The 12,612-nt window shown below is 46.3% G+C and overlaps 1 non-coding gene across 1 annotated transcript; it reads right to left on the bottom strand.

Annotated features, from left to right (window-relative positions):
- Positions 1-11,178: 11,178 nt before the first annotated feature.
- On the bottom strand, positions 11,179-11,251 carry trnak-uuu. The gene has a single exon. It is a non-coding gene; the product is annotated as a tRNA-Lys (tRNA).
- Positions 11,252-12,612: the final 1,361 nt, after the last annotated feature.

The raw sequence follows: 12,612 nt of genomic DNA, 5'->3' as shown, positions 1-12,612 counted from the left end.
TAATATATATTACCGATCTGGAAGAAGGAATTGAAGTCCCTGTTCCTAAGTTTGAAGATGGTACAATGATCTGCAGAGGGACAGGTAGTATTGATGAAGCAAGAGGGCTGCAGAAGGATTCGGATAAGCTAGAGGAATGGGCAATGAAGTGACAAATGAATTACAACGAGAAAACGTGTGAGGTTATACACTTTGGAAGGAGAAGTATCGCCTTAGAAATAGCATAGACTATTTTTTAAATGGGGAAATGCTTTGGAAATAAGAAGCACAAAGGGACTTGGGAGTCCTTGTTCAAGATTCTCTTAAGGTTAATGGGCAGGTTGAGTCGGCAGTTACGAAGGCAAATGCATTGTTAGCATTCATGTCCAGAGGCCGAGAATACAAGATCAGTGATGCGCTTCTGAGGCTGTATAAGACTTTGGTCAGACCACGTTTGGAGTATTGTGGGCAGAATCGGGCCCCATATCTAAGGAAGGAAGCGCTGGTCTTGGAAAGTGTCCAGAAGAGGTTCACAAGAATGATCCCTGGAATGAAGAACTTACCGTATGAAAAGGGGTTAAGGTCTCTGGGTCTGTATCCGTTGGAGTTTCGAATTATATGGGGTGATCTTTTAAAATGTACAGGACACTGCGAGGCCTGTATAGAGTGGTCATGGAGAGGTTGTTTCCACTTGTCGGAAAACTAGAACCAGAGGATACTATCTCAAACTAAAGGGACGAGCCTTTAAAACAGAAATGAGGAGGAATTTCTTTAGCTGAAGGGTGGTTAGACTGTGGAATTATTTGCCAAAGAAGGCTGAGGAGGCCAAATTGCTAGTGTGCTTGAGACTGAGTTCTTAATTAATGAGGGGATCAGGTGTGATGAGGAGAAGGCAGGAGACGGGGATGAGAATATATCAGCCATGATTGAATGGCGGAGAAGACTCAATGGGGCGAGTTGCTTAATTCTGTTCCTTTGTCTTATGGCCTTGTGGTCCATGATCATTAGTGTTCACTTCAACCGGCAGCGGACTAAGCACGGATCCCTGTGGTACCCGACTGGTCATACTTTAATCTTCACCATCTAACTCCAATTTGCCAAATTACCCTCACCGCATGCGCTATAATTTTCTTGATAAGTCTTCGAATTCATTATGGACTGCACCAACTGCAGTGCCGTCATCTACACACCTCTACATCTCCTCTTAAAATTCCATCAGATTAATTCGACAAATGTGTTCCCCTTGAAGCGCTGCATGGATTTTGAGATTGTCTTGATATATTTGGTGAATTAAATTTGTCACATTCCATTGATGTGGGGATGCCGGCGTTGGCCTGGGGTGAGGACAGTAAGAAGTCTTACAACACCAGGTTAAAGTCAAACAGGTTTGCTTCGAACACTAGCTTTCGGAGCACTGAGGAAGCTGAGGAAGGAGCAGTGTTCCGAAAGCTAGTGTTGGAAACACACCTGTTGGACTTTAAGCTGGTGTTGTAAGACGTCTTACTGTGCACATTCTATTGAATGCATAATATGCCAACACAGCAACACATCAGCACTAAATAATATAATATCTCATCATGATAATGCGGCATGATGTCGGATTATTGACGTCTGCAGTCTTTGTGATGGACGTGTTCTTATGGAGCTGTTAGGAAGGAAGTTCCATTACTTTCACCCAACGACAGTGAGAAATCATCGATGTCGTTCCAAGAGAAGATAGTATGTGTCTCTTGGACGGGGAATTGCAGGCGATGGTGGAGTTATCAGATGCCAGTACGTATTCAATATTTGTCAATGAAAGTAACACTCAATTTCACATCAAGGTCAATTCGTTATAAACTATCGTTTCCAAACATGGGATGCCTGCCACATTTTAAAATCAATTCAATAATATAATAAAATGAAATATAGTCTTCATTCCTTCAATTACACAGAAACAATATTTTTTTAACTTATTTTGACAGCGGGAAAACCAACTTGTCACAGTGTCGTACACTGAGAGTTGATGCAAGTTTTTAAAAAATCATATGGACAGTCATTTTCAATTCACTATCGTAGAGGGATATACAAGGATTCCGTGTTATGTCTGGTGCAAAATGATTAAACTTTGAATCGCGCATTGGGATTTCAAAGCAATGCAGTAACACAGCCGTGTGGCTACCAACTAATGGAAAATTGATTTTATTCTGTTTTTGCCTGATTGAAAGCAAACTTTGATAATATTGAGCTCATATGAGACGAGAGATATTTATGTTTGAATTATTTGCGTTGAACATGTTGTTACTTACGAGCTCCTTAACATCGTTACATCCTAAATAAACCTGACAGAATCCACAATTAACCAAATGTATCCGTTACTCACATAGTTCTAAATCTTTCAAACAGGTTTGAAAAGTGGACCGTGCACTTGCTCAGGTGAAGAACCAAAAAATCCACCAGAGGACAAGCTGCTAACTGACATTCTGGCTAAGTGAATGGAATTTCTGCCAGAGTATTGTCTGACACAAGTCTTCCAAAACTGGGGTCTTCATAAACCAGGGCTCCATGGCTTCCTCCTAGAATGTGCTTGGTAAGTCTTGAGAACGAAGTGAAAAAATCGGCAATGGAGGGACATAAGCCTAACTGGATGAGAGGACCTGGAAATTGAATTGTTATGACACCCTGGGCGAGTGTGCGGTCAATTGCAGCCTGATTGCTCCAATGATGTACAGATACCAGATTTGCAGCTAAAACATTTACACACTTTTTAAAGAAAGGATAAAATATGAATATAAAAGGAAACACAGGATAACCGTCTGGCAGACTTCCTAATCCCAAAATCCTGTCCCGTCCTCTGCCCAGACATACACCAGGTAAGGGTCAGCGAGGATTAAAATAAACAAGCATTAATGGGGTAGGGCTGAATTGAGTCTTTATTCTGGTTGCAGTCTTCCGGAATATTATTACTCCAGAGCTTCAGGTCGGCACAATTCCGTCCCTTGGCCATCAGACAGGGATTTCACCAAAGAATTCGAGGTCAGTGCAGTTCTAATCGACGGCCACCTGATGGTGCTCTACACAGGATACACAGATCGGAGCAATTCTGGCCCACTGCCACCAGATGGGGCTTTCCATTTCGTGTGACAACAATACAGCTGAGATCCTGTTATGTCGCTGTTTTCACTGGCCTGAATCCTGTAAAACACTGGCGGATTGATCACAAATGTTCCCATCTTAAGCATCATTTTTTGTATCTCCTCCCAGCCCCTGACGCACACAGTCCAAAGTTTACAAACGGCTTTGAAAACGTGTACTTTATCAATCCAGATCTCTTTTCCAGACTTGTTGCTGTCTGTGTTCCTTTGACACAGAAACGTTTTCACAGATTTGGCTGCAATGCTTCTTAAAATCGTCCAGTACAGACAGCGAGAGGGTGAAGGGGAGTGAGAGGTCTGGGACCTTGCTTCGCTGGTGGCTTAGCAGAAGTGAACAAAATATGGCACTCTCCACAAGACCCGTCTTCTTCCCTGAAACTTACCGACTGCTTCAGCAACCACAGGCTGCAAGAGGAGAAAGTTAAAAATCATATATGCACCGTGATTAAAATGGGAAGTCAGAATAAATAGAGAATATTCAAACAGAATGCAGAGCATGCGCCGGAAAGTGCTGGCCGAGATCAATCATCCGACGTAGACGGGGAGAGGACGTCAAGGGGAAAGTATTTGTAAGCTGAAAATATTTAGAACGTTATGAATACTTCGCAATTTGGAAATATGATTGTTGCACTTTTTGGTTCAAGACAGCACACGTGAAATTTCTCAACTAAATAATGACACTTGTTAGACATATGACAACTCACAATTTCCATTTGAGGCATCGGATTTTAAACTCAAACGTTTTATTTAGGACAACAAAAATCCCACACCAAGACAAGATGTACTTAAAATTTAACCTATACAATTATTTTGCCAATTATTTGACCAAACGGAACTTTTTCTGGAGCGGGTTCTAACTTAAAATGTCCAGTATGTTAAGCAAATGTGAGGTGACTGATTAAAACTTGTTTAATTCTGTTGAACACCTCCATAACTACTTTCGTCCAAAACCTATTGTATAATATTTTAAGAATTTATCTTGCACCTTTGCAGGCAATCTCATATTTTAAAATAATAGCTATGATGACTTAGTTCTGAAGTACACATGACATCGCAATTTCAATGTCAATTTGGCTTTACTGGGCATGGTACACCGCCAGTGTTCCCGAAGCTTACACTGACTCTCCTGAAGTAACATACTAATCAGACCAGTTACAGTTTCCTTCAAACCATTCATATATACTAGGAACAGCAAATGTGCGAGCACTGATCCCTGCGGAACACCACTAGTCACAGCCCTCAAATCAGAAAAACACCCTTCCATTGCTACTCTCTGTCTCCTATGACCGAGCCAGTTCTGTATCCATCTTGCCAGCTCTCCTCTGATCCCGCGTGACTTCACATTTTGTACCAGTCTGCCACGAGAGACCTTGGCAAAGGCCTCACTGAACACCATATAGACTATATAGACAATATCCACTGCTCTACCTGCATCAATAATTTTTCTGACCTCGAAAAACACTATCATGTTAGTGAGACACGATTTCCCATTCAGAAAAGCGACCTGCGTCTCGCTAATACGTCGAATTACTTCCAAATATGAGTAGATGCTGTCTCGAAGGATTTTCTCCAGTAATTTCCCTACCACTGACGTAAGGCTCATCGGGCTGTAGTTCGCTGGATTATCCTTTCAACCCTTCCCAAACAAAGGAGACAAGGGGACATAAATTTACGATAAATGGTGGAAGATATAGAGGGGATGTCAGAGGTAGGTTCTTTACCCAGAGTGTAGTGGGGGCATGGAATGCACTGCCTGTGGAAGTAGTTGAGTCGGAAACGTTAGGGACCTTCAAGCGGCTATTGGATAGGTACCTGGATTAGGGTAGAATAATGGAGTGTAGGTTAACTTCTTCTTAAGGGCAGCACGGTAGCATTGTGGATAGCACAATTGCTTCACAGCTCCAGGGTCCCAAGTTCGATTTCAACTTGGGTCACTGTCTGTGTGGAGTCTGCACATCCTCCACGTGTGTGCGTGTGTTTCCTCCGGATACTCCGATTTCCTCCCACAGTCCAAAGATGTGCAGGTTGGGTGGATTGGCCATGAAAAATTGACCTTAGTGTCCAAAAGTCTATGATTAACCTAGAACAAAAGTTCGGCGCAACATCGTGGGCCAAAGGGCCTGTTCTGTGCTGTATTTCTCAAAAAAAGGAACAACATTAACTCTTCTCCAGTCCTCCGGGACATCACCTGAAGACAGTGAGGATCCAAATATTTATTTCAAGGAATCAGCAATTTCCTCTCTTGCCTCCATCAGTACTCTGGGGTAGATCCCATCAGGCCCTGGGGACTTATCTTCCTTAATATTTTTCCAGCTGCCCAACACATGTATTTGGATCTCAATGTGACCCAGGGTATTTTCACACCCTTCTCCAGACAACATCCACCATTTTTTCTCTTTCGTGAATACTGAAGCAAAGTATTTATTTAGTGTCTCACCCATTTCCACTAGCTCCGCACATAGAATCCCCCCCCCCCCCCAGTCCTTCAGTGGACCAACACTTTCCCTGGTCACCCTCTTGCTTTTATGTATGTGTAAAAAGCCTTGGATTTTCCTAAACCAAGGAAAGGAGCCAAGTTGTGTTTCTGTAGTGCACTTGGATATGTTACACACTGCTGCCCTGCTACACATGGTGCACATTCCTGGTAGCCATCCAGAAGGTGGTTCTGAGTTTCCCTGGTTAACCGCTGTAGTAACTGAGGTGTGGGTACACGCACAGTGCTGTTATGGAGGGAATTATCTGGTTTACATTCGGCGACCATGAATAGTGAGTTGGTTGGAGGGGAACCTCCAAGGTGTGGGTCTCAGGTATACGCTCTTTGTGTTCTCCACGATCGTAGTGGTCGTGGAATTGGAAAGTGCTGTCTGTGGAATCTTGGAAAGTTAATGCATTGTGTCTTGTAGATGATGCACATTGTTGCCATTGTTCGTCAGTTGTGGAGTGTTTGAATTATTGGAAAATATTATCAATCAAGTAAGCTGCTTTGATGGTATCGATACTCGTGAGTGCTGTTAAGTTGAAATCAACCAAGGAATGGGAAGGTATTCCATTTCACTCGATTTAAGACTTGCAGATTTTTGAATAGGCCGCGAAGAATCCAGCACCAGCCTTCAGGATACAAAGAAAAAACATTTATTCACAATAACATATATATACAGCAGCAGGAGCAACTTCCCTTGCTGCTCACTCCTCTCTCACTGCCTGTTCCAGACTGGCCAACTCTATTTAGAAAGGGAATCTGCTAATGATTTCTCTGCGCTCCTCATTGGGGAAGCTCATGCTCCCATAGGATTGTGAGATTGTCATTAGTCCCCTGCCAGTGGTAAGAAGGCAGGTTACAACATCCCTCCCCCCCTCCCATAATCCAAGGAATCTACCGAAGACCCTGGTGAAGGAGGGCGTCGGTCCCCTTTTGCCGCAGGCCGGACACCATTTGCACGCGGCGCTGGATCAGGCAGGGTGTAACGAGATGTAGACCGGCACTTCCGTGATGAACGGCTTAACGATTGTACATCCACGTCCCGTGGGCCGAGGATTCCCCCTCTGAGGTGACTTGCCTCAGCTGTCACCTTCATCTCGGCGTCTCTATCTGCACGCGTTGCTGTCACTTCCTGTGCAGGCTTTGAGTGATGCACAAAGGAGGATTGTGAGGAAACTTTCCTTTGTGTCTGGTCTCTGTGGCTGTAGAAATAACCTCCTGGGGAGTTGAATCTTTGGAAGGGGAAATAACCTCCTGGAGCGTGAAATCTTTGGAAGGGATAGTCTTCTGGACCGAACGTGGTCAACATGTTTGCGCTGGAGACGACCTTGCGCTTGCAACTGGTAACAGATAGGGCCCGTTTAGCGAAAGATAGCACCAGGGACCCACCGTGCGCAACCAGCACAATTCCGAACGAACACTGTGACACCCGGCGGAAACTGCCGAATCGGCCAATGCCGAGAAAAACCATGTCCCTGCCGTTCTGCTGTGTGGCGTAATTTTGCGTCAATGTCTGAGAAAAACATGCTAAAGCGGGTACGAGGTCTCCGGCCCATTGGGAGCTCTGCGGGAGATACCCCAGTCACCGCATGAGGGGTGGTCTTATACGAAAACAGAAAACGAGCCAGTCTCGTGTCTGTCGTCTGGGAAGACTGCTTCCTTAGGCCTCGTTTTAATGTCTGCACTGCGCACTCCGCCAAACCATTTGAAGCTGGGTGGTAAGTGGCAGTGCCGGTATGGCGTATGCCATTCATCTTCATGAACTTCGCAAACTCCTCACTTGTGAACGGAGTGCCATTGTTTGTGACCAGTACCTCGAGGAGGCCATGCGTACTGAAAGACACATGCATATTCTCGACTGTTGCACAGGATGTTGTGCCTACCATCTTATGCACCTCTAGCCATTTAGACTAGGAGTCGATTAATAGAAGGAACATGGATCCTTGAAAAGGAGACATCCGATGCAAGCACGCCCAGGGCTGCCCTGGCCATTATCAGTGATGTAAGGGGATGGCCGGCGGAAGCTTCTGATGCTTCTGGCAAATGGAGCAGTTTTCGGCCACCTTCTCAATGTTGGTGTGGAGGCCTGGCCACCAGATATAACTCCGGGCCAACATTTCCATTTTGGTCACAGGTGGATGCCCATTGTGCAAGTCTATCAGTATCAGCTCCTTTCCTTTTTCCAGGACAGTCACACGCGTCCCCAACAAAAGGATACCGTCTACCATGTTGAATTCGGACAGCTTGGATGAAAATGCCCGCAAATCGCCTGGGAGCTGTCTATGCTGCCCACCATACAGGACTATGTGCCGAACCTTTGGCAGGACTGGCTCCGTCTGGGCCCACTCATGGATCTATGATGCCGTGACATGCAAGGTGTCCATAACAGTTAGGGTTGCAACCACCTCACCGGTCGTGGCGGTCGACATGGGGCCCGTTGACAAAGGAAATCGGCTCAGTGCGTCAGCATTCCCCCTATGTGTTCCTGGTTTGTGATCCAGAGAATAATCGTATGCAGCGAGCAACAAAGCCCAGTCCTGGATCCATGCAGAAGCAATGGGCGGTATTGGCTTATCCTCTCTGACAAGTCCCAGCAGAGGCTTATGATCAGTCACGATAGTGAAGTGGCGGCCAAACACGTGCTGGTGGAAATGTTTCACCGCAAAGTCACTGCCAGGTCCTCCTTCTCGATCTGCGTGTATGTTTTTTCCGCTGCAGTCAATGTGTGGGAGGCGAAAGCTATCGGCCGTTCGGCCCCGTTCTCCATCTTGTGGGAGAGGACGGCCCCAATACCATACAGGGATGCATCACATGTGACGAGCAAAGACTTTCCAGGATCATAGTAGGTTAGTAACCCAGACGACGAAAATTGTTGTTTTTCCCGCCGGAAAGTGGTTTCTTGCGGCTGATCCCAAACCCAGGTGTGATTCTTCTTTAGCAGAAGGTGCCACTGGTCCAGCATAGTTGCGAGATTCTGGTGGAACATTCCATAATAATTTAAGAGACCAAGAAACAAACAAAGATACGAAGTGTCAGTCGGGAATCGCTCGCACATTCTCTGCGACGGGGTGCAAACTTTTGCGGTCCACCCGATAACCCAGGTAGATGGCTTCCTTCGCCTGAAAGACGCAATTTATGCGACGAAAACGAACTCCAGCCTCCGAAAAGCGTCTAAGGACAGCTTCCAAATTTTCCAAATGTTCCTGCTCCGACGTCCCTGTGATCAAAACGTCATCTAAGTGGACAGCAAGACGCGACAAACCTCTCAATATGCCCTCCATAACGCATTGAAAAATAGCGCAGGCAGAGGATACTCCAAAAGTGCAAACGTGAATATTCATACAGGCCGCATTAATCATTACATATGGCCGGATGGCAGTGTCCAGGTCCAATTCTAGGTAGGAGTGACTCATATATAATTTTGTGAACGACAGTCCGCCTGCAAGCTTCGCGTAGAGATCCTCTATTCGAGGCATTGGGTATTGGTCCAGTCGGGAACTCGTATTCACTGTAAGTTTATAGTCGCCGCACAAGCGAACTGTGGCATCTGGCTTCATTACAGGTTCAATTAGTGCTGCCCAGTCAACGAAACGGACGGGCCTGATAATACCCATAGTCTCCAAACGAGTGAGCTCCCCTTCCACCTTCTGAAACAAGGCGTAAGGCACGGGGAGAGCCCGAAAATAGCACGGCGTGGCTCCTGGTTCAACCTCGATATGGGCTGCGGCGCCTTTTATTTTCCACAAACCGGGCTGGAATACATCCGGGTATCGTCCGAGCATCTCATTCAATCCTCCAGAAACTGTTTGGAGGATGTGCTGCCACGGCAACCGCAAATGGCGCATCCAGTCCCGACCCAAGAGGCTGGGCCCATGGCTGCACACCACTATACATGGGAAACGCCCCTCCTGGTGTCCATAAACAACAGGGGTCTTCGTAGTTCCTGCAATGTCCAATGGTTCCCCCGTGTAGGTGGCCAACCTGGCCTGTGTGTCCGTTAATGCAAGGGTCTGTGTACCCTGCTTGATGCTGTCGAATGTCCTCTGGTCGATCACGGAGATCGCTGCACCAGTGTCCAACTCCATCTCAAGCAGGTGACCATTGACCCATACTATCACTTTAATGGGGGCCACATGGGGAGCTGCCACACAATGAGCTGCAGGCAGTCGTCCTCCTGTCCACGTCCTCGGGAGTAGTCGTCGCAGGTTCATGGGCTGGCCCCAGTTTCGATCTGAACAATGGCGCATCTGGCGCCCCCAGGACCGGCATCCGCGACGGAGTCGGCGCCTACAAGCCTGACACGGACATGGCGCCTCATCCATTGGTTCTGGAGAAGGCTTCCTTCGGGGAGGAATATCCGATGGTCATGGACGTCGCCTCACCCAAGGTACCGCAGGGGTGCAGGAGGAAGCTTTCAGACGGAAGGGTTTGCACCCCAAGGCATTTACCTCCATTCCCTGTAGCCCCTGCACTCCTCGTTCTGCGCTCTTTCGGGACAATATTATTTGAATTGCCTGTTGAAAATTCAATGTTGGATCGACTGACAACTTTCTCTTGGTGGCTGCATTGTTAATACCGCAAACCAAACGGTCGCGTAACATTTTTGACAAGGTCTCGCCATAGTAACAGTACTCCGCAATCCTACGTAGCGTGGATAGAAAGTCGGCAAGGGATTCTCTCAGCGGTATTAAACCGGTAACGTTGGACCACCGTGGATGGGGTTGTGTTAAAATGTCGCCCCACTCAGTTCACAAGTTCATCAAACGGTTTGGTGTCCGGCGCAGCTGGGTACGTAAGGCTCCTAATCACCCCAAACGTATGCGGGCCGTAGGCCGTGAGCAATATGACCACCTGGCGCTGGTTTTCGGTGATTCAGTTTGCCGGGAAATAGTAACGCCTCCATTTTGCATACTGGTTCCAGCTTTCCAGCGCAGCATCAAAAATATCCAAACGTCCATACAGAGGCATGGTGAAATAGAAAGCAATTTCCAACCTGTATCCAACAAAAATCCAGGGAGGTGGCTTCAGCAGTGTAGACAGCTATTCACTTTACCCCTCGTCGCCAGTTTTGCAAGGGCAACGAAGAATCCAGCACGAGTCTTCAGGATACAAAGAAATAACATTTACTTGCAATAACATATACATACAACAGCAGCAGCAACTTCCATTGCTGCTCACTCCTCACTCTCTGCAGGTTCCAAACAGGACAGCTCTATTTATGCAGGGAGTCTGCTAATGTATTATCCACCCCCCTCACTGGGGAAGCTCATACTCCCGCAGGATTGTGGGATTGTCTTTAGTCCCCAGCCAGTGGTAAGCAGGCAGGTTACAACACAGATATGAAAGATATCAATGAGATTTAATGGAAAAGCAAGAGTGGTCAGTTTCAAATGCATTTGTTGACTGCAGTACGATAAGGATTCAGAATGTCGTTTGTGCTGCGAAATATATTTTACGAAAGTTCACCACAAAATAACCTGCAGTTAAAAATATCAGAATGGCGCAATTATTTGCAACAGCGGAAAGCCAGCAACATGAACTTTGTATCGAGGCATGAGGAAAGTAGAGAAGTTAAATTTGAAGCATCGCCCGGACAGGAACTTGAACCCTAGACGCTCAGATTAAAAGTCTGATGCTTTACCGACTGAGCTACCCGGGCTCACGTGTGCCAAGGCGGCTTTCGATGGATTTCATTGAATGTTGCATTTGATGTTCCACTCAGACCGTCTGTTCAACACATTTCTCTCAAATTTTAATGGTCATTGTTGCCCACAGATTGTCTTCGCAGATGCTCCCTAAAATACTCTGCTGCAGCCTCTGACGAGCGGAACACCTACAATGCTGTTAGGTAGCTAAATCCAATATTCTGACCCAGCGACAATGAATAAACGTCGATCAATTTCGAAGTCAGGTTGGTGTGGGTGTTGGATAGGTAGCTGCAGGCGATATTGTTCCCAGTTTTCTACTTCTAGATCGCAGTTATTATGAGTTTTTGAGTGCTACGGGAGGAGCCTCGGTACGTTCATGTGGTCCATTTGAGAGATGCACACCGCTGCTATCATTTTGTCGGTGGTCGTGGGATTAAATGTTGTGGAACAGGTTCCAATCAAGCACGCTGCTTTGTCGGGCTTTGTGATTGTTGTTGGAGCTGCAGTCATCCAGACAAAGCAACACATTAACATCCAGACTTCTGCCTTGCAGATTGTGGACATGGTTTGCGGGCGCGGGTAGTCAGCAGTTGATGTACTCATCGCAGTATTCCAAGCCTCTGAACTGCTCTTGTAGCAACATATTGATGGCTACATTAGTTCAGTTTCTGGTTAATGGTAACTCCCAGGATGTTGATGGTGTGTGTATGCGGGAGAGGGTGGAGCGGTGTTCAGCGTTCACCATTGAATGTGAAGGACAGATGGTTACATCCAACCATATCCAAGGGGGTCATTGCCTGGAACGTAGCTTGCACGAATCCTTGATAACGCACTTGGTTAAGTATTTTATTGATGTGAAGGACAGTCACTCTACCCTCATCTCTGGCATTCTGGTCATCCACGCATGCTTCAATCAAGGCTCAACGTAAACTCTGTCTATATGTCCAGGTATGGCCGCAATGAGGCCAAGAGCAGTGAGACACCTGCGTAACCCAAAATGAGTCCCGTGACCATGCTATTGCTGATTGAGTGTCTCTTGATTGCGCTGTTCTTGATCTCGTAAGTGTGGTTCTACTAGACATTCATTCTCAGTTAGCTTTAAAGCAATAGATGCATGACTATCCCTTGCACTATACTGTCACTCACATCTCACTGTTTCCCACATACTTGCTTCACAAATGCTGATCAAAATGAAACAGAGCCGTTGGACTGCACACCATCACCGGAGCGCGACATATTAAACACGCGTTCACATTGCCTGTTTACGATGGAGACCGGGGAATGGGCGGGGCTGCTACCTAGCTCAAATAATCAGATTGATAATATTCAGCTAAACGGGACTTTAAGATAAAATCGAACACCCGCACAACAA

The sequence above is a fragment of the Scyliorhinus canicula genome, chromosome 6, assembly GCF_902713615.1.
Source record: "Scyliorhinus canicula chromosome 6, sScyCan1.1, whole genome shotgun sequence".
Lineage (NCBI taxonomy): Eukaryota > Metazoa > Chordata > Chondrichthyes > Carcharhiniformes > Scyliorhinidae > Scyliorhinus > Scyliorhinus canicula.
This window is presented reverse-complemented; position numbering and strand designations above follow the sequence as displayed.